Here is a 23,180-nt window from a genome sequence, read left to right on the forward strand (position 1 = left end):
CTTGTGTCAGGATCACAAACTTTGGACTTGAGTCCCAGTCCAGTCTCACTGATGCTGAGCAGCAGGTCAAGACAGGGTCATCCTTGTTGCTGCTGTGACTGACCAAAGAGAGCCCAACTTTGGCATACATTGCTGCAAAGGATTCTTGCAGACTCCTTCTGCCCACCAGAACTCCTCAGTCTTGTATAAAAGGTTCCTTTGGCTCTTCATCAGAGCTTGTGCTGACCCTTAACATTATTGTGTGCATGCAGGACATTGCATTTGCCCTCCCTGAACCTAAGGTGGCTGATTGCCATCAGCCAATTTCTCAGTCTGTTGGAGGTCCTCCTGACTGGCTGCACTGCCCTTCAGATTATTGGCTCTGCCCCCCAGCCCCATCCTTCCCACCACTAGTTTGATATCAGCTGCAAACTTGCTAAAAGTGCACTCTGTACTACAATCTAGGTTGTCTATAGAAACATTTTATAGTTCTGCCTCTAGCCCCTTGCTGGATGCCACTAGCTACTAAGAACCAATAGCGCTGACATATCTCTTTGACCCCCAAGTTCCAGTCTATTTTCCACCCAATTTCTCATTTGCTTATCAGGTAATATCCTACCAATTTGTCTACAGTGTTGCTAACAGAAATCATGTCATCTTTCTAAAGCCAAGGTGGGCACCATACCTTGTCCACAGCACCTGTCATGTCATCACAAAAAGCAATGAGCTTTGTCCCTGACAGTTCTATGCTAGCTATTCCCAGTCAACTTTTTGTCTTTCACATGCCTGAAGGAAGCTAGTTGTAGTTTTTATTACTGAATTATTACCCTGGTGATGAGATCCTCTTGGAAAATGCAGACAGAAGTTTGACAGATGGTTGTCCTCCAACCCATTTCCTTGCATTTCAGCAGCTGGGTCCCACTGGGGAAAATTCAGAACTGTCCTAAATAGTAATTATCCTTCAAATTTATTTATCATATACTTACTTATTCTCAGCAATTACCGTACACTCTCAGCTGTTGAGAGTGTACAGCCTATGTGAGGCTTTACTGCAGTGACAGACCAAGAAAGTTAGGAAACATAATTTATTAGTCCAACCTGATTTTTATTGCTGTGAAAATACGAAGTGTAAGGTATTCAAATAACTCAGTAATGGAAGTTATCCAAATAAATCAGTAAGGGAGTCCTGGCCAAATAAAGAAATAAATTTCTGGATCTTGATGCTATAAATCCAAACTGTTCTTGGGGTAGGGGACACGTATTGCTGGATTATATTTCATGTAATATTTACATGTAATGTTGTCTCAAGTCTCTCTCAAGGAATGTAGTACAACCAATCAACAGAAAAAGTGAGAATAAAATGTGGTGTTATTGTACGTTAAGTCAAAAATCAACCCAGAGATCCAGTCCTATAAGATTTCTGAAATTCCTGAAATAAAATAAGACATTTTAATGGAGATTTGATTTTTCTGCTAAAGTCAATGTAGTTGATAAGAGTTTCCATTTATTCCTTTGTGCCTCCTTGCCTAACTCTACACTTATGGTATGTCATAAGTTGCAAAGTGACCTGTGAAGCTAGGCTTCCAGTGTGTACTAGATATTCATGCCCCATATGCTTTACTGTGGTGTTCTTAAAATTGAGATGTTACAGGACATAATATCAGTCTAGCATTGGGGTTTTATCACTCTTTTCCTTGGGGCATCAAATAAATTTGAGTATGGAAGTTGGAATCCTTCACACTGCTTTTTCTCTATGGGGCTCTCTGGAAAGCCTCTTTGCAAGAGCAGGTGGTTAAAATATTTTAATATCCTGATTTTACTTAAATAATATGTAGGGACAGCACTGCACTACTCTCTTTGTGACTAGGGCAGGCTCAAAAGCAAGGAAAGCTTGCAGTAAACCAATAATATATGCTAAGAGTTATATAATTACATAAGAACAGAAGCTTTTTATAATACAAAAAGAACTGAAGGAGTTATCTAGTCCTAGTACCTGTATAAAGTAGGGTTAATGCAAACAGGTTGCTCAGGACCATGTTCAGTTGAGGCTCGAGCACCTCTGTAGATAGAGACACACACTACTTCTCTGTGCCACCTTCAACTGATTGTCTACTGTCATGAAGAAAAAGTATTCTTAATGTTAAACCAGAATTTCCTGTGTTCAGAATTGTTCTTGTTGCTTCCTGTCCCTCCACCTTCAATATGACAGCAGTGACTTCTCCCGTTGCCCTTATTTTCCTCAGGCCAAACCATCCCAGCAACTTCTATTTCTCTTGTCCATGCTTTCCTATAGCCCTGACCACCTTGGGGACCTCACACTGGGCTCATCACTGTGCATCAGGACCTGTCCTGCACTGCGAGTCCAAATCTGGACCCTCTGTTCAGTTTCAGTGGTGCTGAAAATTGGAGCCACATATTGAAGCATCCCAAAATGCATGAAACCCACCAAAAACATGTCTCTTACATGCAGCCCTTAATCAGGCAAATCAGACAAAGTTTAGGAAATGTTCGTCAGCCTGATAAAGGTCTTTGTGACCCCTGTTATTTTTGAGCTACATAGGTTTGGAATCAGAAGTTTTTTCCACCCAGGGAATGGGAAGGACATGGTCTCCAACAAAAAGTGTTGTCTCACATCTCTGTGAAGTAAGGTTTAGCAAGGATTTTATATCTGTGTTAGAGCTCCTCCTTTAACAGACCTCTGAGCTCAGCTATTCTAAGTTACAGAGCTGAAATATAACCTTGATATCTGACAGACCATGAAGATGCTTTGCTGGTCAGACTTTTAGCATTCATGAAACATAAGTTGAGACGGAGAACTAATACCTCTAGCCCAAAGTTCACAGCGGTAAGAAGCTATCCTTATGTAGATAAAACATATATATATTTTATAGGCTTGCTGGCACTTAGGTGTCATGGTTTTCCTTTGCTGAATACAAAACTGGCTGGTATAGATATTTTAGATGGACATGCTGCAAGCAAAATAGTGTGTCGCAACAAGAGCAGGATTCTCAGTTATGATATTTCCCCTAAAAAGTATGCCAAAATGAGTGGGCAGTATAAATTTCCTGCAAGAGCTTTGAAATTAAATTAACATTTCATTTATGGCAGAACATGTGTAGCTGCATTACACAGAGACTCAGAGCACATCATTTGTCAATTAATACACATTAGTAGATCTGGATTATATATTTGGCTTCCCAGGCTCCTAATTCAGTGTTATGCATTCATTGAACCATTCCATTTGTTGCTTTTTTATTGAATATGCTCCACTCATCTCAGCAGAGAGGGGACCTACAGTTGTTTACCTTTCTTTATACAGGAAGTAATGGTGGAGTAGTTAAATCTGCTTTCTCATTACAGTCAACTGTCAAGCTCCTCTAATACTAATAATCTACAGCCATGCAAAAATCTTCTTTGTCCATTCATATATTCTGTACCTATATGTGGGCAGTCCATTGTCAATATATAGAGGAATAAACAATTTTTTTTTCTGTTAGCACTTCTGTGTGCTTTGAATAAATTACAGACACTCAGGATAGGTCCAGAATACTGCTTCTCTTGACCTCAGTGGACATAATTTCTTTAACTGCTTGTAAACTGATCCAACACTGGCAAAATCATTGACTATGGGGAATTATAAGAGAAAATTGGGTTGTGAGCTGTAAAACCTGCCTGCAGAAGCACATGGCAGCACAAAGGAACACACACGGTGGCACACAGAGGCTTGTCTCCACTGGGCCCTGGGGGGAGGAGGTGTCACATGTCAGACCCCTAGGAAGTGTGTTGCTGATGTGGCAACATGGGATAAATCACGCCATGTAAGGAAATACTGTGCCTTAGAAAAGTGTATAAAACCAGCTCATTCCTTTGAATAAACGATTCAGATTCCCTGGTGGTCTGGGTCTGAGATTCAATCTCCACAATTAATGAATGAGATATTTTAATAAAAGGCCTTATATTCTTTTAATCTTACAATTTGTTAGCTTGGTTTTGTTTGAATGGAGACTTGTTTATTCTTGGAGAATTAAGTATACAGAAGGTAAACACTTGTGGAATGGTGTTATCTGTCAACATGCTAACACAGAAATACTTGACTGTTACTATATTTAATTAATTCTAATACTGGTTTTAATGGTTTTAGACACTTAAAATATCACCAAAAGTAACCTGTCCTTTACTGAATAGCTTCAACAGAGCATCTTGGAAATATGTGCCAAGACAGGACCAACATTCTGTCATGGAGACTCAAACCATGGAATTGTAGTGCTGGCCATGGAAGCATTTCAGGGTGACGGGGTCAGGGTGAGCCTGGTTCTGGACACTTCAGACCAATATGCAAATCCTCTCATGCTCATCCACTGACCCCCCCTCCCCACCCAAACACATTAGTCAAAAACACCAAAGACTTTTGGGTACTATACCTGATGTGTGCCTTTTAATCTGTGAATGGCACATGGTTATATTTTTTAAACATCCATTTCTTTTAAGAGTTAACCTTCTTGTCATATCACCTAATTTTCCTAGGTGATGATGAATATAGGTTTTGGTCTTTACCATGTTCTCTTTTTCTGGGTGTTTATCTGTCAGTTTCTGCAATCTAGGTAGACTATTATGACTCTAGTATTTTATATCTGCCCAATGTAAGGGAAGTAATATTTTATAAACTAATGGATTTTTTAAAGCTAAAATGTAATCTTGTTAATTACATAATATATTTTCCCCCTATAATTTAAACAAGGATATGCAGAATGTATTTAATGTATATAATGTATATGATAATGTATATTATAATGTATATAATCTGCCAGCAGGAATATCAGATTTCTTGTTAACTTGCTATATATTCTTCACATATAAAGTGCAGAAATATTTCAAAAATATATTTATTACTTTCCTCATATGCCTCTCTGGTTTAAATTGAAAAAAAAATATTCTAATTGATGAAGAGTAAATTTTACCAAAGGTAAAGTATTGAGTCAGAATAAGGAATTCCCTCTGCTTGATTATACAAAATACAATAAAATTAGGTTTGGTTTCCTCCTGGTTCAATTTATTTTGTCCCCTTAGGAGAAATCCATTCACCATATTTAATCTAGCTGTAATACACTGTAGTAAACATTTTCCAAAAAAGAAAGCTTAATGTGTTGAAGACATGTATCATAAGTTTCCTATTTTCCACCTCACCTTCTTAACAGCTTTATTGTTTAGGTTCCATTGAAACTTGTGAGGGAAAAATGAGAGGTCTGGAAATGTTCTTGGTTTTAACCTTCATGAGTTTATTTATTCATTGAGGCACAATCCTAATCCTGCTGAAACCACAGGGCCTACTCCCCAGGGCTGCACCCAGCCAGTGGCATCCCTGCTGGGACTCTGCCTGCCCACAGCAGGGCTGCACAAGGGTCTTGCCTCAGGCACACACGGATGTGTTGTCTCCCCTCTCCCCCTGCCCTTGTCCATCTGCCCTTGTGCACATTGGCTGCAAATCTCAGAGCGATGTCCAGCTGCAATTTATCTGAGACTGAGGGAATAGGGCTACATCTCGGTGGTGAGGAGATGCTCCTGCTGCTCAGTGAGCCCAAAATGGGCAAAGAATACAGGAAAAGTGACCAGTCTTCATTATCTGCATGCAAGAAACCTGGAAGTCCCACTCCTGACTTCATCTGCATGATGCAATACTTGTGTGTCATCACTGGTGTTCAGAACCTTCAGAAATAAGACTAAAAAGGAAAGGATTTATTTTCATCCACATATTAGATTTTGATGAAGGGTTTATGCTTTGTGTTCTTTTCTATATTATCTGGGAATTAGATCATGTACTTTCTTTAGAAAGTTTCTAATGAAAGCATTAAATGTTGCAGGATTTCAAGGGAATCAAAAGATCTGGAATCACTGCCTGAGACACCATTCTGGTGACACTGACAGATCTACAACTAATTTATATGGAGCAGACATTTTTCTCCACTTTTACTCCAGTCTCTCCTCTGGCAAAACTGCTTCTGGAGAAACCGAAGGAAATTTTTCTGGGAATGAAACAACATGACACTTCTATCATGTGTTGAGAGATGTAATTTACCTCTACAAGCACGGATTAGGTAGAGATACAGACTTCATATCTATATTCTCTGTCAGGTGGATATTCTTCACATTCTAAAACTGAAGGTGTTAGAAAAGAATAAAATAATAAATGCATAATAATAAAATAATAAAATATGTACCTCTAAGATTGCATTGTTTAATAGCATAAATTGAAACACAGGAGTTTAGGAGAGAAAGGAAGATAAAATCTTCAGAAGTATGTGATTTTTTTTTTTTCTGAAAGCTGAAGAAAATAATACAGTTTTTACCTGCCTAAGGATCTGACTTTTTTTTTTCTGCTGCAGTGTTAAATGAACAGCTCTGCATACACAGGGCTTTCTAATCTGATTTGCTTTATAAATCTGTAGATTGGTAGGAGCTTGAGGCATTCCAGCAACATCAATATCATCCCGAATAAAGGTGTAACAGTATGCTCTGTTTTTCTGTAAGCTCAAGGTTTTGATATTTCTGATCTTTGTTTTTAAATGGCAGAACATCTAAGTCACAAGGCTGTAGATATTTTTACATTTTGTAACCTTGTGTGAGGCTAATGACACAAATGCCTTTGTCAAGGATAGATACCAGCATTAGTGGTTTGGGACCAATGACTCAGTCACTGCCTTGCTTGAGATGGAGTGTGGCAACCTGCATTTTCCTCACAAATCAGCAGGAGAAGCAGCATATTACACAAACGTTAGCACTTTAGCAAAGCTTTAGGCGAGGCCAATATGAACAAAAAAGCAAGGGAGAAGAGCTGGTGCAAGCCAGGGGCTGTGTTCCATAACGCTGTTCACAAACCCCTCAAGTGTGCAGCAGCTGCACCAGGGATGAAGGCGTGCAGGGGTCAGCACCACTTGGCATTCTCATGAGCAGGGCAGTTTATCCATCACAGCTTATGAAGCGTGGTGCAGGGGTGTGGGGCAGAGGCTGAGCAACACAGGCCAGCCCCACTGCGGAGCAGGTGCGCAGGGGCCACTGCCAGCTCACAGCTATTGATCTGAGACGGCGAGGGCCAGGGTCTCAGGGAAATAAAAGCAGTGTGAACCTGAGGATTGCTAAAGACTGTGTTGGTTCCCGCAGCTTTTTTAGGCTTTTGTGTAGCCTTTGTGTAGCTGGCAAGGAAAGTTTCACCATGTGCTGATCAGGCTGCATTGAAACCCAACGCTCTGCAGCAGTCCTTGGTCATGACAGTCATGAAGGGCATGGGACAGAGCAGAGCCTGGGTGGGTTGCTGAAGAAGGGCTAAACTACAGTAGTAAGCAGGATCAGGATCAGTATCTCTGTTCACTTGTCACATCCACTTGCTAGATTTAATCTGATTCAACTGATATTTGATTTACTCAAATGCCTCTGTGTGTGAGCTTGCAATACACTTGTCTGGACACTGGGGTCAAAGAGTGTAAAACAAGTGTTTGGTGTTTAGGATTATATGTTCTTGAATTTAAGCATTCTTGCTTGAAATTATTCAAAACTGGGCCTACTCATTAGCTGAAAATACAGAGAGAACCTATAAACTTGCATACAATATCCTCCTTTGTGATGTTTTGTGGAGAAATACTTGAGAAGATTGAAAGAGACTTATACTGTCTTTTTTATCTTATTCTTCTAAGAAAGCTGGGAAAAGTGGTAATAGCTAATAGAGTAAAAGGAAAATGGATGTCTTATCCCAGGAGGTACACCTTTATATATGGAAAAATTTTAGAGCAGTTTATGTTCATTCTTATAAAAAAGTATATTGAATAGAACCAATTCAAATCCTCACAGTAATTCCTCTTTTAAAAGATTAGGGAAGAATGTAGGGTTGTGTTTTTTCTTTTATGTTTTGTGGTTTTGGGGAATTTTTTAATGTTTTGCAGGGTTTGGAGTTTTTTTCCCAGTTAGTTAGAATCAGTGAATCTGGTCTTTTATTACAGTTTTGAGCCAATAGGAAATTCTTATTTGAAAACAATAAAGTTCCCCCATCTTGGGAAATAAGGGCACTTACAGACACTTAAAACTGATTTATATTTGTGTAGTTTATTATCTTTCCTGTACAGGCACCTTTATAGTGGTATGAAGTGTCCACACTAAGACAATAATCCCTTTCCACCAATGTCAGTAAAGCAGGTCAGTTTTCTATAACAGACAAAATCTGAATAATTTATTCAATTTGCACAAAATTATATTTACAACATAAGTGCAGTGGTCAGTGGCGATATGAAAGTGTTATAAACAAGGTTATATCTACACTGCAGTGCCTGTGTAGTATTGCAGGTACAGCTGAGCTGTCCAAAGGACAGGTCAGTGCAAGTTGATTTATCTTCCAGTTGGGGTTGGTGCCTCAGCTGCTGTGAGCAGAGAGGACAGGTGTTGTGGGTCTATATTACACCTCAGCTCCTCCTTTTTGAAGTTAGACTAGTGCATTTTTCTCAAAGGGATTTTCCAGATGCCATCACTGTTTTTGAAGTCAAGAATAGAATACTTTTTGCCTGCAGGGTGAAAGAACATGTTTTTATTTTTGTCTTGGAACATTTATATTTTTTTAATAAAAGTCAAGTTTCCATTAACAAGCATATGTTATGAGTAAATTGCCCAAGGAAGGATGTTCTAGAACAGTTTGCAGTATAAGCAATGAGTAAAAAGTATCCCAAATCCAAACTAAAACACTAATACCTACAATAACAAAAGGCTACTCTTGTTTTCCCAGATTTATAATCTGTTTTTTTGTTCGTGGGATGAAGGAGAGTTATCTGTGATCTACACTGGGAAATCACATCTGGAATATAAAAACAGATGGCTTCAAACCAAAGAACTGCTTTGCATGACATGCAAATGAAAAGCATATTCTTCTTGTGCTCTTGATTACATTCAGCAATAATTAACATTACTGGAATAAGCAAGAAATGCTACACTTGCTTTCGGTAAAAAGGAAATATTTATGCTAATGTTTCTTGTTTACATCAGCATTAGCACTGTTTAAACAATCTGTATTTAGATGTTGCACTTCAGGTCATAAATCCTTCTGCTAAGGGCACAAGAGAGGGTTTTGCCATGTGAGAAACTGTATTCTAAATAAGTACAACAAAAAAAAGGGAAGGAAACAGAAGTTTGGGAAGATGAAGGGATAGTTCAAAAATCACATAGTAAATTGTGGCAGAGCTAAGATAATGCCTAGATTTCTAGGTTCTGGTTCAGTAATCATATCTACTGGATATGCTGCTTCTCAATACATAACATGAACATGCAGTACTTGTGAAAAAGAGTGCACTAGACATTTTGGTGTTATTGACTTAAATTAAATCCAAGGGACATTTAAATCTGCACAAAGACTTTTAAAAGTAACCCCTAGTATGAATACTGACAGGGTAGTTAGGTTTTCAGGTCTGGGAGCACAGAAAATCCATTAAAAGGTCCCTGTCACTAAAGCAGGTTGTGCCTTTTTGAGAGAAATTGCACAATAAATACTCTTCCTGCAGTACTTGCAGATGAAAAAGTGGAACAGGGGACTTTGGAAATGTGTTTCCTTTACCATGCAGTTTTAAACACTAATAAACAAACAAAGCAGTAATAAGCTTTCCATGACTATTGCTGAACATGCTGATGCCAAGTGTCAGGGGCTACAGTGATGACAGGTTTAGAGACTAGAAAACAAAAGATACAGAATATTTTGTGGAGATCAGGGAACTGACTTTGCTCAGCAGGGAAAAGGCGAGTCCCTCGGTATCACACAAGAGTTGTCCATATTTACATTTGCCCCTTCAGGGACTGAAGGAAGCTCGGTGCTCTCAAGACACCCGGGAATCTTCTCGGTCATTTTGCCTTTAAGGATCTCAGACTCAGGCCTCAGCACATCCTGCCTGCATTATCTGCTCACCTGTGTAGCACACACGATTCCTCTTTTCTGGGAAACCTTCATACCCATGAATTTGCTTTGCAGTGGCCACAGGACAGCTCCTGGACACAGTGCACAGGATATTTCCATGCAGCTGCATGAGAATAAGCTGCTCTATGCACACTTTCATCTGTACCCTGATAAACAGGACATGCCAGGAGCTCATTTACAGGGTAACCAATGAGATTGCCCTGGATGTGCTTCCAAGGCGCTCCTGTTGCTGCACAGCAGGAGTCAGTCTCAGCTGTAGTATCGTGGCATTTCCAGCACAGCAGTGCCTATGGAGATGCAAAGAAGGAAAATGCTTGAATGCTTTTGAAAGTCTGGCCTGTTTATTTAAGAACCTATACGGAAGCTAAATCCCCCTGAAAATAAGTTCACCAATCACACAGAGACTTAATGCAATTTCTTAATGTTTGAGGATCATCCATTAGGGTAAGAATACAGCTAAGCACATGGGAAAATACACCCTGCTGGAGCCTGTTTCAGTCTTTTTGTAAAGGCAACATACTTATATCTCAGTTTCACAGCAAAGTCAGCAGTAAAGACAACCACAGCAAACAATATTAAAGTCATCCTTAATTATTTCTTTCCTTTATCTAGATTTCCAAGGTGGTTAATGATTTTGACATCTGAGACTTCCAAAGTGCCTGATTTGAAAGCTGTAAAAGTGGCTTGGATTTCAGAAAAAAAATTTGCTCCCAACTTTGTGTTGTTCAGTCAGACTGATTGTCTTTGCTAGGGGAGGCTTATACAGAACATCTCTTTTGAGAAAGAGATTTTAGTGCTAGTGACACTCATTTTGGTTGAAAAAGAAATACAAGATGAGATTTTCAGTGTATCCTGGCTAAATTACATCTGACTAGTAATTTAAATTAATATACTAACTTCACATGCACACATATTCCTAATTTGCCTTTTAATTTTAATGACTAAAGTAAAAATTTGAACCATCTGGAAACTCTCACTTTATTTTTCCCCATGTTTTTTGAGGGAGGTTATTTAATTACTTAGCAAATGGTCGGCCTAATGCCACTACATCTTGTTAATAATTTGTATGCAAAAGATGAACTCTTGTCTGAGTGATAGTTCCTTGGAGGCAGGAAAGAGAGCAGAGGAAACAGTTTTAGCTGAAAAAAAATGTAAGCATCTTGTAAATATGTTGCTGAAGCACTTGTTCTGAACAGTGTGTCTACAGAGACTTGTATTAATGATCCAATATACCGGGATTAAAAATGACTTAAATGCTGCTGCTGTTTTCTGGCTTGCAGTACAGCCAGAGATAGCTGTCAAACAGAAAAACAGGGCAGTGAGCAGGAGCAAAAGGCTGCTGGAGATGAGAGGTGTATCAGAGCTGGGGAGGCCCTGGGCTTCACAGGTGGAAGGAAATGCAGGCTTCAAGTGGAGGTGGGCGTGCAGTTCTTCAGGCCAAATTCACATAAGCACCTATGTAACTGCAGTCTCTGTTTCCTGGTTTTAATAGTACCCAGGTTGGGGAAAGATTTTGTCTACAAGCAGCTTGTTTTCCTCACATTCAGCCAGAGTGTCAGGTAAAATACACTATTTTCTTCCCTTAACATTACTTCTCCTTATTATGTATGTTGCTCAATTTAAAAGAAGGAAATTCTTTTCCTCTTACTGTTGCCACATACCAGATTAAAAACCAAATGAGGGGAGGATAAGGCAGGGATTTTTTTTGAATGTCTTTACTGTACCTGTTAACTCAGACTTTTTTGGACTCACTGTAAATTTACTTCTACAAATCTATTACAAAAGTATTTCAGCTTGACTTGAAACCCTTCTTTCCCTCCTTGCAATGCTTTCCATTGCCAGTCATATATAGTTTCAGTCATGTAGAGATAGTTTGCTTTTGCTAAGAATGTTACATATGTCAGAAGAAGGGACCACTAAGTATTTAGCATGTCATAAGGAATTTAACAGAATACTTACAGGGTATTCTTTCACTGTTTTGCAATAAAGTTTTAGCTCAGCTCTTCCTGTCAGGAAACTGAGTTAAACCACAACAAGGTACTTGTGCTACCTGTGAGCAACGATTCAGCGACTTGGTGTTAATTTCTGAAGAGAGACTTTGAATCTGTTGTGTTTTAACCCCCTGCCAGCAGATCAGTACCATGCATCCACTCACAATGGCAGGCAGTTTGTCACAGCAGCGGTGATTTTCCATGGAACTGGTGCAGTGAAAAGGAGCTTGTAAAACTATAAATACAGAGGTACCTGTTGGCAAGGAGACTCAGGGGAGTATTAGACTAAGGACGTAAAACATTCTTTTATCCTTAGCATTTGCATCTTGCCTTGACACCAAATCAGAGCTGAAGAATGGCTGAGACTAGACAAAATCTTTTCCTGACACAAAACATGATATAAAGAAGTTTCCATCAGTGTTAAGTTTAGAATTAAATTCTTTTCCAGTGGACTAAAACTTGGTCTATTTTTAATACTTTATACATATTTATTCCATTTCTTAACATTTTTAAATGTTTAGTGGTAATTTTAGTCAGTATTTTGAAAGAGCTTTGAAAGGAGTTGTCTAAAACCTATGTTGAATTTTGTAGATTTCTGATTACACTAGTTCATATAAAGTAACTACAATACCTTGGACTTTTGAATTTTCTTTTCCCAATAGCATTTTCTAAATTGTATGCACTAGTCCAAGGTAGCAACTGCAAAATCTTACTATTGTTTTTGACTTTTTCCATCCTTATTAGCATATAGAATTTTTTTCATTCGGGTATTTATATTTATTACCTACAAAAAGACTTGTTTGTATTCATTCTATCTCTTGGCACTAGAGTTCAACTACCATGTGTAATCTATACTATGTGCTTTTCACATATCATCAAGATGCATTTGTAGGACAGACTCTACTCATTATAAAGCTTCCCTTTTACAAAATTCTTTGAATCAAAATAATTAAAAATGTTAAGCTAGCTGCTTTTCTTATTAAATTATAATTTCCCATTTCTAGCAAGAATTCTTATTTGTTTAATATGAGTCTTATAAGCACCATATTCTGCAGAATTATATTGGTTATTCACCAAGGATGTTTTTAGTAACTTTTTAGTCAATCAGCATATGTTAATTAACTGCTCTGGCTTTGTTTTAAATGCATGAGTCTGTTGACCTAAAGTAAAAAGAAACCCATGAAAATTAGTTGAAACTGACCTTTGCTAAAGAGATGAAGAAAAATGATACTCTGAGTTTTTCTTTTCTGTTATAATGTAAGAAGGCAATCTAATTTAATTATTATTCTGTCACTGTGCTAGTGACTATTTAGCCCTTACAAATGACAGCCTACATTAAATGTGGAGCTGGCCCACAGCTTTAATACTAAACTAATTTTTTAAATTTTGTGGTACTTTCATTCGGAATGGAAAATTTTGTACAATGCCATTACTTAGATTGATTACAGACATACATAAAAACCTTTGAAGTTTAGTACATTATATCTTTGAAATTGGGTATTTTGAGAGATTGGATAGTTCCACTTAATAGTTTCAATAGCAAGGTTTTAAGAAGGTTGAGCAAAAAATCTACATACCCTGTGTTCCACCACCCCAAATAAACTGCTAAAGAACTGAATCCTTGCAGCAGAACTCCAGCCAGTATCAGAGAACACAGTCACATTGCAGATACTTCTATCTGCATATGAGAAAATATTACTTATGGAAATGCCACAATCTCCTTGTTCTGATTTTGTGGGGACTGAGAAAAATCAATTGTGTTCCCTTAGCATGAACTGTTTTGTTACAGCCTGCCCCATGCTGTGCAGTGATGGCTTCTATGCACCTTTTTATCCACAGGGGTGATTACTGCCTTTCTACTGTTGTCTGGCACTGGTTTAGCATAACTATGGCATCATGACTCTGACAGTGCCATTTGGGCTCCTTGAGGACTTTGAAGTCCGCTTGTCCCTTTCAGGTACTGGATGAGCGGTGACAGTGATTAGTGCCCTGGGTTACTTCTGTAAGTTATTGTTACTTAGAGCAGCAATGGCATAACAACAATTAAATCACAGCAAAATTGTGTTCATGATGCTGGGCTTTTCTTTACAAAGTGAGCTAAAATCAATGCTGGATTTAATTTTTAAAAGTGCAGTGCTTGATGGTTTGATTCAGAGGTTCAGTTGTCTTTCCAACAGGAGCAACAATCTTCATAAACAATTGTGTATCTCTTTCCGAAAACTGAGTATTCATATACATCTGCTGAAGATGAACCTGCTTTGATAGAATACTTTTTTCTCATTTCAGTATAATTAGTCTCCCAAATCAGATTATCTCTTGTCATAAAGAACCTAAATATAGCAATGTAGGAAGCAGGTGATGAATATAACTGTAAAATCTCTACAGTTTCCTGCTAATTGGATGAAAAGGAGAATAAAGAAAAAACAACACTAATCCAGGGACTCTATATTCTACCAGCACTCCTTAGATGTTCTATTGCCTTATTAATTGTCTGGTCTTGTGCTGTCTTTGAATATGCAGCTGAAATGGAGATAGGGCAATGTGATAATTTGCTCCAGGAATGCACTTCCTACATTTGTATTCTCTATTGAAAAAAACCAGTTTTAATTAAGTTGCTTTCAACGAATTCAGATTCCCCTTAAAACGGTAATTTAGATGTGTTATAACTGACTGAGCTATCCTACTAATTTGAAAATATTGAAATGAAAAGATATTTTCCCCTTTCTTTTCCTCTTGGCCAAATCTCGTCTGTGGGAATCACATACTGAAATACAATAGAGTTATGACAGAAGAAGTTCCTGGGTAGTTTTTTGTTTGTTTAGGGGATTTGGGGGGTTCTTTGTTTGTTAGTTTTGAGTTTTAAGTTCCAGAGGCACTGGGGGATGGGGGGGGGAGGGGGAAGGGGAGTACTTATTTGGTTTTTTTTTTTTTATTTTCATGTATTTGACCTGATTTTCCTTGGAAAAGAAAAATTGCCTCTTTTGGGGTATTATGAAGTTGTTAAGAAACCTTCTAGTTGCACAGATGCCTAAATGCTGTTATTTTAGGGACAAGTGATGCAGATTTACTTAAGAAAACTTCATCTAAGCAACTGAATGATTTTTATGTACTTAATAATATTCCAAAAGCTCTTCCCAAAATCACACTTGTACTATGTTAAGATCAGGCTAATGCTACGTGGAAAATGAGGTCTGATATCAACAGAAGGAATTTGAAGTCTGAACTCAAGATAACAGACAGCTTTGTGAAAGACATTCATTGAGATGCAGAGTTTGTTGACCATGAAATAACAATGTCACTCTGCTTCTAGGCAGTTCAGCACTATTTCTAAGTGTGAGGGGTTTCTTTTGGTGGCATTGTGGAGCAATAAGTGAAGGATCTGTATTATTTGGTGTTGCCTTCACCTTTCTGAGCTATGTGACACTGAAGGCATGTTACAGGCAGTGTTTTACAACTAGAATAAAAGAAGAGAAAAATGTTTAGTGCTCTGTGACCTCACAAACATGTTTTATGTACGCAGGTGAGCTACTAACCTACAACAGTATTAACTTGTCTAGGTAGACTAAGGACCTAATCTCAAATGTCTAAGATTCTGAGTCATGGTGATAAATAATATTTCCCATCTTCAAATGGTCCTTTGGTGTTTTGGTTGTAATAGTATACTTCATGTCTGGCCTTGGGAATCTCTGGTATGTTACGGCAAGTTTGCTGAGCAATTCCTACACAATGCAGAGCTTTTGCAACTCAATGTTTGGTGCCATGCAGGAAGATTCAGTTTCATGCCACAAGAGTATGAAGCAGGGATTAAGAGAAGTTTTGTTTGATCATGATATGGACAGGAGCATCTTTTAATGAATTTGAAAATGCTGAACCCCTACTAAGAGAATCTGCCATCCTGGACAATTTATTAAGTACAATCTTAAGAAAATTATATGTTTGGCAGATCCAAAGACTGACAGAAAAATATAATTTGGCAGTAGGTTAGAAGGACGTGAAACTTGTGCTAACACTAGAAAAAATTTCTTTTGAAAAATCATTGCACAAAGATAGATAATATTTACAGAGTTACTACAAGGTCTTGGCAGAAGTGTTGATAAAATACAGACATAACATTTAGATTAGAACACAGAGTTTTATGTGCCTAACTGAGATTAAACAAACATTGGTCAGAATTCTTTTTTTTAGAGTTTGATACTGTAAGCTAGTTGCCCATTGAATTAAAACAGTATAAAGAAAGGCAATATCTGGGCCAGAATTACAACATGGAGGTGCTCCGTGAAAGAAATAATTTTAAGCTCAAAATATTCCAGGATGTAGAAGAGAGAAACTTCATTTTCTCAGATGAGTTTATTTTTGGAATTGCAGAAATGCTTTGTGAATAGTGCCTTTATTACTAAGCACTGCTGGGCTGATAAAAGATAGCCTGTTTTAGTGCCTTATTTCCCAACATTTATAGGATTTATGTGTCTTGTTCTTTGTTGTTGTTTGTGTGTGTGCATTACTTCACTAAGAGACCTACACAGCAGAGCCATTAAGCAGAATACAGTCGTCAGACTTTTCTCTGTTTTCATATTGAATTGGCAGAATGAAATATGAGTTTCTGGAAATCCATACAATTTACCCTTGATTACCTTTTTTTTCTTTTTGCTTCTATTTTCTTGTAAAGAAGCTTTGCAGCAGCTCAAACATCACAAAGAGAAACATGAACACTAAAATAGCCCTATATAACTGAAGGTTGAAATTGAAGGTGTCCATTATAAATATCATTAATTGTGGTGAATTAATTACTATAAGCTCAGCATATATTTCAAGTATATGGTCTGATCAGTAGAACTTTCCAGGAGAATTGAGTAGTTGAAGAAATTACCTAAAAGTTCTACTATGATAAGGATCCTAAGAGTTACACTAAAAAAGAATTTTAAAAGTGTATCTGCAACTGCTTCTGATTTTGATCCTACAGATTCACTAACTTAATTGATGATATTTAGATATTTTAACTACTGAATGAGAGTTACTTATGAAACATTTAGGCTTTTAAACAATTGCACCTAGTCTCTTTGGGACCTTACAAAATATTGTAAGGTATTAGAGACAGCTGACAATCTGAGGAGAGCATGATAATATGTAGTAATTTAAGATATCAATACTGTTAAAAGACTTGTAAAAATTGGGTGATTTTGACTAGCATTATAGGTGAAAAAACTACTTAGTGGCCAAATACCATTATAAAAACCCACAAAATTTGCAAGTGTTTTTATTTTAAAGATGAAACTTTTGAAGTCATAATAACTGCCCTCCAAAGTTCTTGACCCCCTTTTGGCAATGACACTATTTTTGTTTTGTCAGCAGCACCAATGAATACAGCTGCTACACTGTATGAAATAATTGTATTATATGACAGATAAAACAAGGAGTATGCATCATATTATAAATAATTTAATTTTACAAAGGAATTTTACATCTTAATCTGTTTGACCATCACTTTCACTTAGGCCCTGAAATAGAATTATGTTATTGTATTCTTTGCTATAATCTAATTTTTTCACCCATAAGGAAATGTCAGGTCACATTTATAGCAATCTAGGGGCCACTAAGCCAGATTGGAAGGTCATTCTGTTTGAGCATTGTAAATGAACCTATCCAGCAAAGTTTTGGTTAAGGACAACCAAGGACTCATTATATAGTTAATTTACCCAAATGCCAGTAAAAGCAATGCCACAGTTGTTGCTCTCTGCCCAGTGAAATATGAAGTGGTATCCAGAATCCAAGAATTAATCCTTTATTATGAAGCCTGGGAAGAAATTATATTAAAAAAAAATCTGTAGAAGATCATTATGTTACAATGCAAATAACAGTAAGCAAAATAAACTTGTGCTAAAATTTACAGCTAAAGCTGTATTTCAGTATTATGAAAAATAAGGATTTATTTTTGTTTTCTAAATGTACTAAAGTCTTTATTCTAAGAGGCTTGACTAACTTTCATAGCCTACTTAGACTGCTACATTGTCATGATTAAGTTCTGTCAAGAGACTATTTTTGTGGTAAACTGTGACTCCCTTTTATACATATGATTGTGCATTTGTTATACACACCATCATGGAACATGACTGCAGTCTTCAAAGCAATTTCCACCTCACTTATCTAGTGTTGATGCTAGAAATCAGGAGAAATAAAGATGCAGCTGTGGGTGGTGCCTAAATCACTAATTAATCTGTGGTCCTCCATAGGGAGAAAGAAAGGAATTAAATATCATTACAAATTTGTAAAGGGCCAGCCAGCATATTCTAGTTATATAGGGTAGCTTTCGTGCTCTGGGTATTGTTTTACACTGCTATTTGTCTATTTTGTAACACTGCAATATGGTTTCAATAAGCTCATCTTTAAGATGAGATTTCCCAAGTTGCTGCAAAACCAGCAAGATGTGCTAATCCACATATTTTAAGCAACACACTGGTAAGCTCAGTCAAAGCATTTCAGTTCTCTCCTGATAGTAACTATTTTTCCCATCCTCTCCCATCTTCTTTCCTGATTTATATGATTTATATGGTATGCATATTATACATGGCAGGAGAGGAGACAATTCTCCTTGAAAATTGAGCTGGTATAAAGCATTGGAGTTACAGACTGTGATAGGAACACTGGAGAGAAGATCTGTAAGCAAGAGGAAGGATTTTTTTCTTTCTGCATCATCACAGCTTATTTTGAACCATAAATAAAAATAACATAATTGAACTGAGATAATTTGAGCAATTGCAGTGGTCTTCCTCCGGTCAAAGAGCTATACGACTGGTTCTGATACCATGGAATTTTACATGGGACACACAAAAAAGCTCATATTTAGAGCTAAAAAGTCCTTTTAGCTTTCGTGTCATTCAGAAAGGGAACAAAGTTTATTCTGATAAACTGAGACTCATGATGTCAGGAATGTAGAGAATACACAGGAGAAAAAGATCTTTCCATAGAAAAATCTTCTCTGTTTACCACTCAGTAGAAATTCCTGCATTCTGCACTGGAAATCCTAAAAGTCCCTGAGCAGTTAAATGCAATGTATTTGATTTTCTCAACAACACAGTGCTATGAAACTCCTGGAAGAAATTGAATCATATGTCATAGTTGGTAATGTTTAGTGAGCTTTTGCCTCACCAGTTTGATTTCTTGATTGTCTTGAAGGCTGCTTTCCTGCTCCATTTCTCTGGAGAGTTGTAATGAGACACTTGCTAGTGTTGATAACACCATAGATTGCAAAAGCAATCTCTTTGCCAAGCTAAGAACAAATCTTTGGCATGGTTTTCCTTTGTGCTGTTTTCAGTGCTGGGCATGTTGGTCACAGGTCTGGCACCAACCTTCTCTTGCGTAACTTCAGGGACATCCATAGCTCTGTTAGAACTTTTATTATTACTGAAGTGGCTTCATGTGTGAAGCAAGGATTTGCAGTACTCCATGGTCCAAAGATTCTCCTTTGGGGTCACACATAGGTTTTAATTTTCACTAGAAAAGGGAGGGTTTTTTCCTTTAGTGCACCCTCTAATGTATCAAAGTGTTGATTTCTGCCAAGAAATTGTGTAAAACCTAAAGTAGAGCCTGGGAACTTGAGCATGATGAAATACAGGCAGACTGACTTCTCCCCTTAAATCAGAGATGGGTTTGGCTAAAGGAGAGATTTTTTAGATCAATTAAAATGAGCTTGTTTTTCCAATCCATGATGCATAATGCTTACAAATAAGGTAACTTTATGAAGTCCAAGAATGGAAAAGTGCATGCAGCCACACGGAAGACTTACATTATCTTCCTACTGCCAATATAAGGTGTCTTCCTGGGACTGTGGAGGGTAAATGATGCCATGTGGTATGAATCTGCAACTGAAATAATACTCAATTTTCCAGCCTCATGTTGTGTTTCATTGATATTGTTGGAAACAATGTTGGAACTCCTGTTTACCAGTGGTGGAAGTGCCATTGTTTAAAAGAAACTCATCAAAAAGGAGAGGGGTGTGGTAATTAATTGTTACCTGCACATCTCTGGGTAGAAAGCCACCTGCTGCAAAGTGATGTTATCCTCCCTCTAGTGACATCTAAGGACACTATAGGCTCCAGCATGGCCAAACATTCAAGAATCCTTCATACTTCAAGGAACAGAGGGAATCTGAAGTATTTGCCTGAGGCAGAGCTATCATGGAGGCAGAGAAATTGCTCTGTTAGTGTAATTGCTCCCAAATATTGTGGGTAATATGTGGGTTTGTGTTGTTTCCAGGGGTTTTGGTTTTTTTTATGAAATACTGCATTTAAGAACAAAATGGAGAGAGCAGTTAATTGTGCATTTAATGATTGTACAAAGAATAAAATATGGCCGGTGGCTAATTACGTCCCTAATTACTACACTGCTTCTGTAATGATTCTACAGTTGAAACAAAAGTCCTCATGCATTTAATGCATTTTATGCTCAAGCAGGTATTATGAGTCACCAGTCCAAAGAGCAGCCTAAGAACTCTGCAGGTGTACAGAAGCCTTTCGTAACAAGCTGTAAAAGTAGTTAATTTGTGGCAATTTCTGGAAGGTGGCAGGTAACATATGTGACCCGTTATTTAGCAGAATAAATTGTCTCTTGGATCCAGTGCCTTTGCAGTTTTGTCAGCCAGCTGCACTCCAAATGGTCTGTGCCTCCAAGCTTTTTTCCCTTTAAATGCAATCATATTATGCACTCCTTGCCCATAGCTTTTCCACCTTAAATCAGTCTGCAGCATTTGACACTTGCATACTAAAAATAAAATGAGTTGAGTCCCAAGTTAACATCTGTTTATTAAAGATGATCTTTCATGTATAGAATTACCAGGACATTTGGCCTGATTTACTATACTAACATTTCCATTTTCGCCCTGGGTAGGGAGCTCTGCTAATAATGCTGCACCCTATGGTGAAATAGTACCTAATCAGTATTTATGAATAGGGTTTTGAAAGTCACTAAAGAGCAGAGCTTTCACGGTGGACTGGGGAAGAGGTTTTACCTTCTTAAAACAGCAATATTGCTGAGCTTTGGGGATCTGTATGACATTTTAGAATTGAAGAGCTTTCATTTTTAAATTGCATTAAAATGTGTAATGTAATTCTGTCATTAGTTTAACTGGAATGTATGTCTTTTGGCCATTAATGCTACTGTTAAACCTTGTAATTATTATGCAAATGACTGCTGCTCTTAAAAAAATGCCGAACAGTGACTACAGCAGCTTCAAATTCTGTCAAATGAGAAAATAGTCCCCTTATTTTTTTCTTTTTTCTTTTTTTTTCTTTTGAACTCAAATATTGTTTGGGGAAGATTGCATTTTGGGAAGAAAAAATAATTTTTTGGAATTGAAATAAGACCTGTGGGCTATCTCTATACAGTAACAGTATGCTTATTGCATAATGTATTTGGTTTTCCTAATCTGAAATGAGTTCTTTAAAATGTCCAGGTTCTAAGACTGGCTCTTTTCAGAAAGAAAAGGGCCTCAGGGGAAAGTTAAAGTTATGCAAGGCAGCTTGATGCACAGATTCTTTTGTTACTGGTGACTTATCTATCTGCATAAACTGGACTCATCTAGAAATTACTAGGATCACATTGGATGATACTTCCTGTTCCCTCAATGTTGAGGGCAGATTGCTATTCCCTTTTGTTTACACAGCTACTGTATATATACTTAGAAGTTTTAATACTGCTTTTCCTTCATCTAGTCACCTAAGCAAGTCTGTTTTTAAATCTTCCCCAAGCTTCTATCTTCTAGACTTGTATACTTTCTCTCCTCAGGATGTTCTCCAGTGATTCGATGCCCAAAATCTGATATAGGAATTCAAGTCTTCCAAATATATTTCCTCATAGCTGAGGAAAGTGTAAAAGTCTGTTATTTCCATTAAAAGCTATATTCCAGTTCATGTGAACCGCATTGAGTACTGGGGTTTTTCATTATATCAAATATTTTTTAATTGCTGTTACATTGGTGGTGTAGCATAACTTGTAGATTCTTTTCCACAAACATTTGTCTAGAGTCTTTTTTTCCCATCTCTATTGTGTATCAGGTAAGCCTTGTTTAAGTGTGAAAACCCATGTTTATCCTATTTTAAAATGCAACCTGTGTTGTTTTCTTTTGGTTTTTTATTTGGTATTTAAAAGATGATTCTGTTTTTCATTCTTAAGAAAGTCTTTGTGAATTTTAGTGAGAAATACTTATCTTAATGACAAAATTAGAAGATATGCAGCTGATCAGCAAAGGTCTACATCAAATCAAGTCATGGTGCCAATGACTGTGTCTCCCTTCTGCAGGAGCTGCTGTTCATATTTGAACTTTCAGGATCTCATTATGTTGAGCAATAGACCTGCACACACAGATGAGTATGGGCCATAAAAACAGTCTTGTTGAGCTAAAAGCACAAACCTGGAGAATGTGTACCATAATGAAAAATTGAGAAATATATATAATTCATATTTGGATAGGAAGCAAGACACATTTCAGTAGAAGAATGTAAAATTCAGTTTAAGCTAAGGAATTAGACCCACAGATTCCTCTGCAAGTTTATGAAGTTCAATAAGAGTAAAAAGCAGTGATTTCTAGATCTTCCAAAATCATTATAAATAAATTATATTGGAAGAGCTTTTCAAACATGACCTCTAAAGGTAATTCTCATATAAGAAATTCTGCTTCTTTTCCAGGCTAAGACATAATTCAGAAAAATAATATAAAGGTCATAAGAACAATGCTCTTTTCTAGAAAAGGTCACTGGATACAGAGGGAATAACACAGGATTGGAATGAATTTCCTCATTTCTTCTGCTGTGCATCTGAAGATTTTATTTGTTGTTTGCTCAAGGTTTTGATTCATTTTGTTTTTTCTTTGTAGAACACATATGGAGAAAAGTGTTCTTTCTCCTTCAACCCCCTCTCTCTCATACGTATGAAAATATATACACATACATATAAACAGAGCAAATCTTCACCATCTTGTTCCCCCACTTTTAAAAAAAAGTTATCGATGGTTTGCCAACATAGTTTTATGAACTTAATGTCATTGAAACTCTGTCAGTTGGAGTACTTCTGCAAATTTCTTTCGAAATTATAGGTAGCAGCTTGGCAAATAGGATGGGTAGTCTATTACAAATTAGTTGCCAGAATAGTCTAGAGCAGGTGGGAATGCATGTGCACACACTAAGGTGGTGTGTGCCTTATAGCATTCAACAGGCTTCTCTTCACAACACCTTTTCAAAGCAAGAGACTGCTTTTATCTCCGTTTCACATGCAGAAGATAAAAA

General features: G+C 37.3%; 1 long non-coding RNA gene across 1 annotated transcript in view; it reads left to right on the plus strand.

Moving 5' to 3' along the window:
* Positions 1 to 23,180, plus strand: part of LOC138103775 (uncharacterized) — a 46,385-nt gene that overhangs the window by 14,927 nt on the left and 8,278 nt on the right. The window lies entirely within an intron of this gene.

The sequence above is a fragment of the Aphelocoma coerulescens genome, assembly GCF_041296385.1.
Source record: "Aphelocoma coerulescens isolate FSJ_1873_10779 chromosome Z unlocalized genomic scaffold, UR_Acoe_1.0 ChrZ, whole genome shotgun sequence".
Lineage (NCBI taxonomy): Eukaryota > Metazoa > Chordata > Aves > Passeriformes > Corvidae > Aphelocoma > Aphelocoma coerulescens.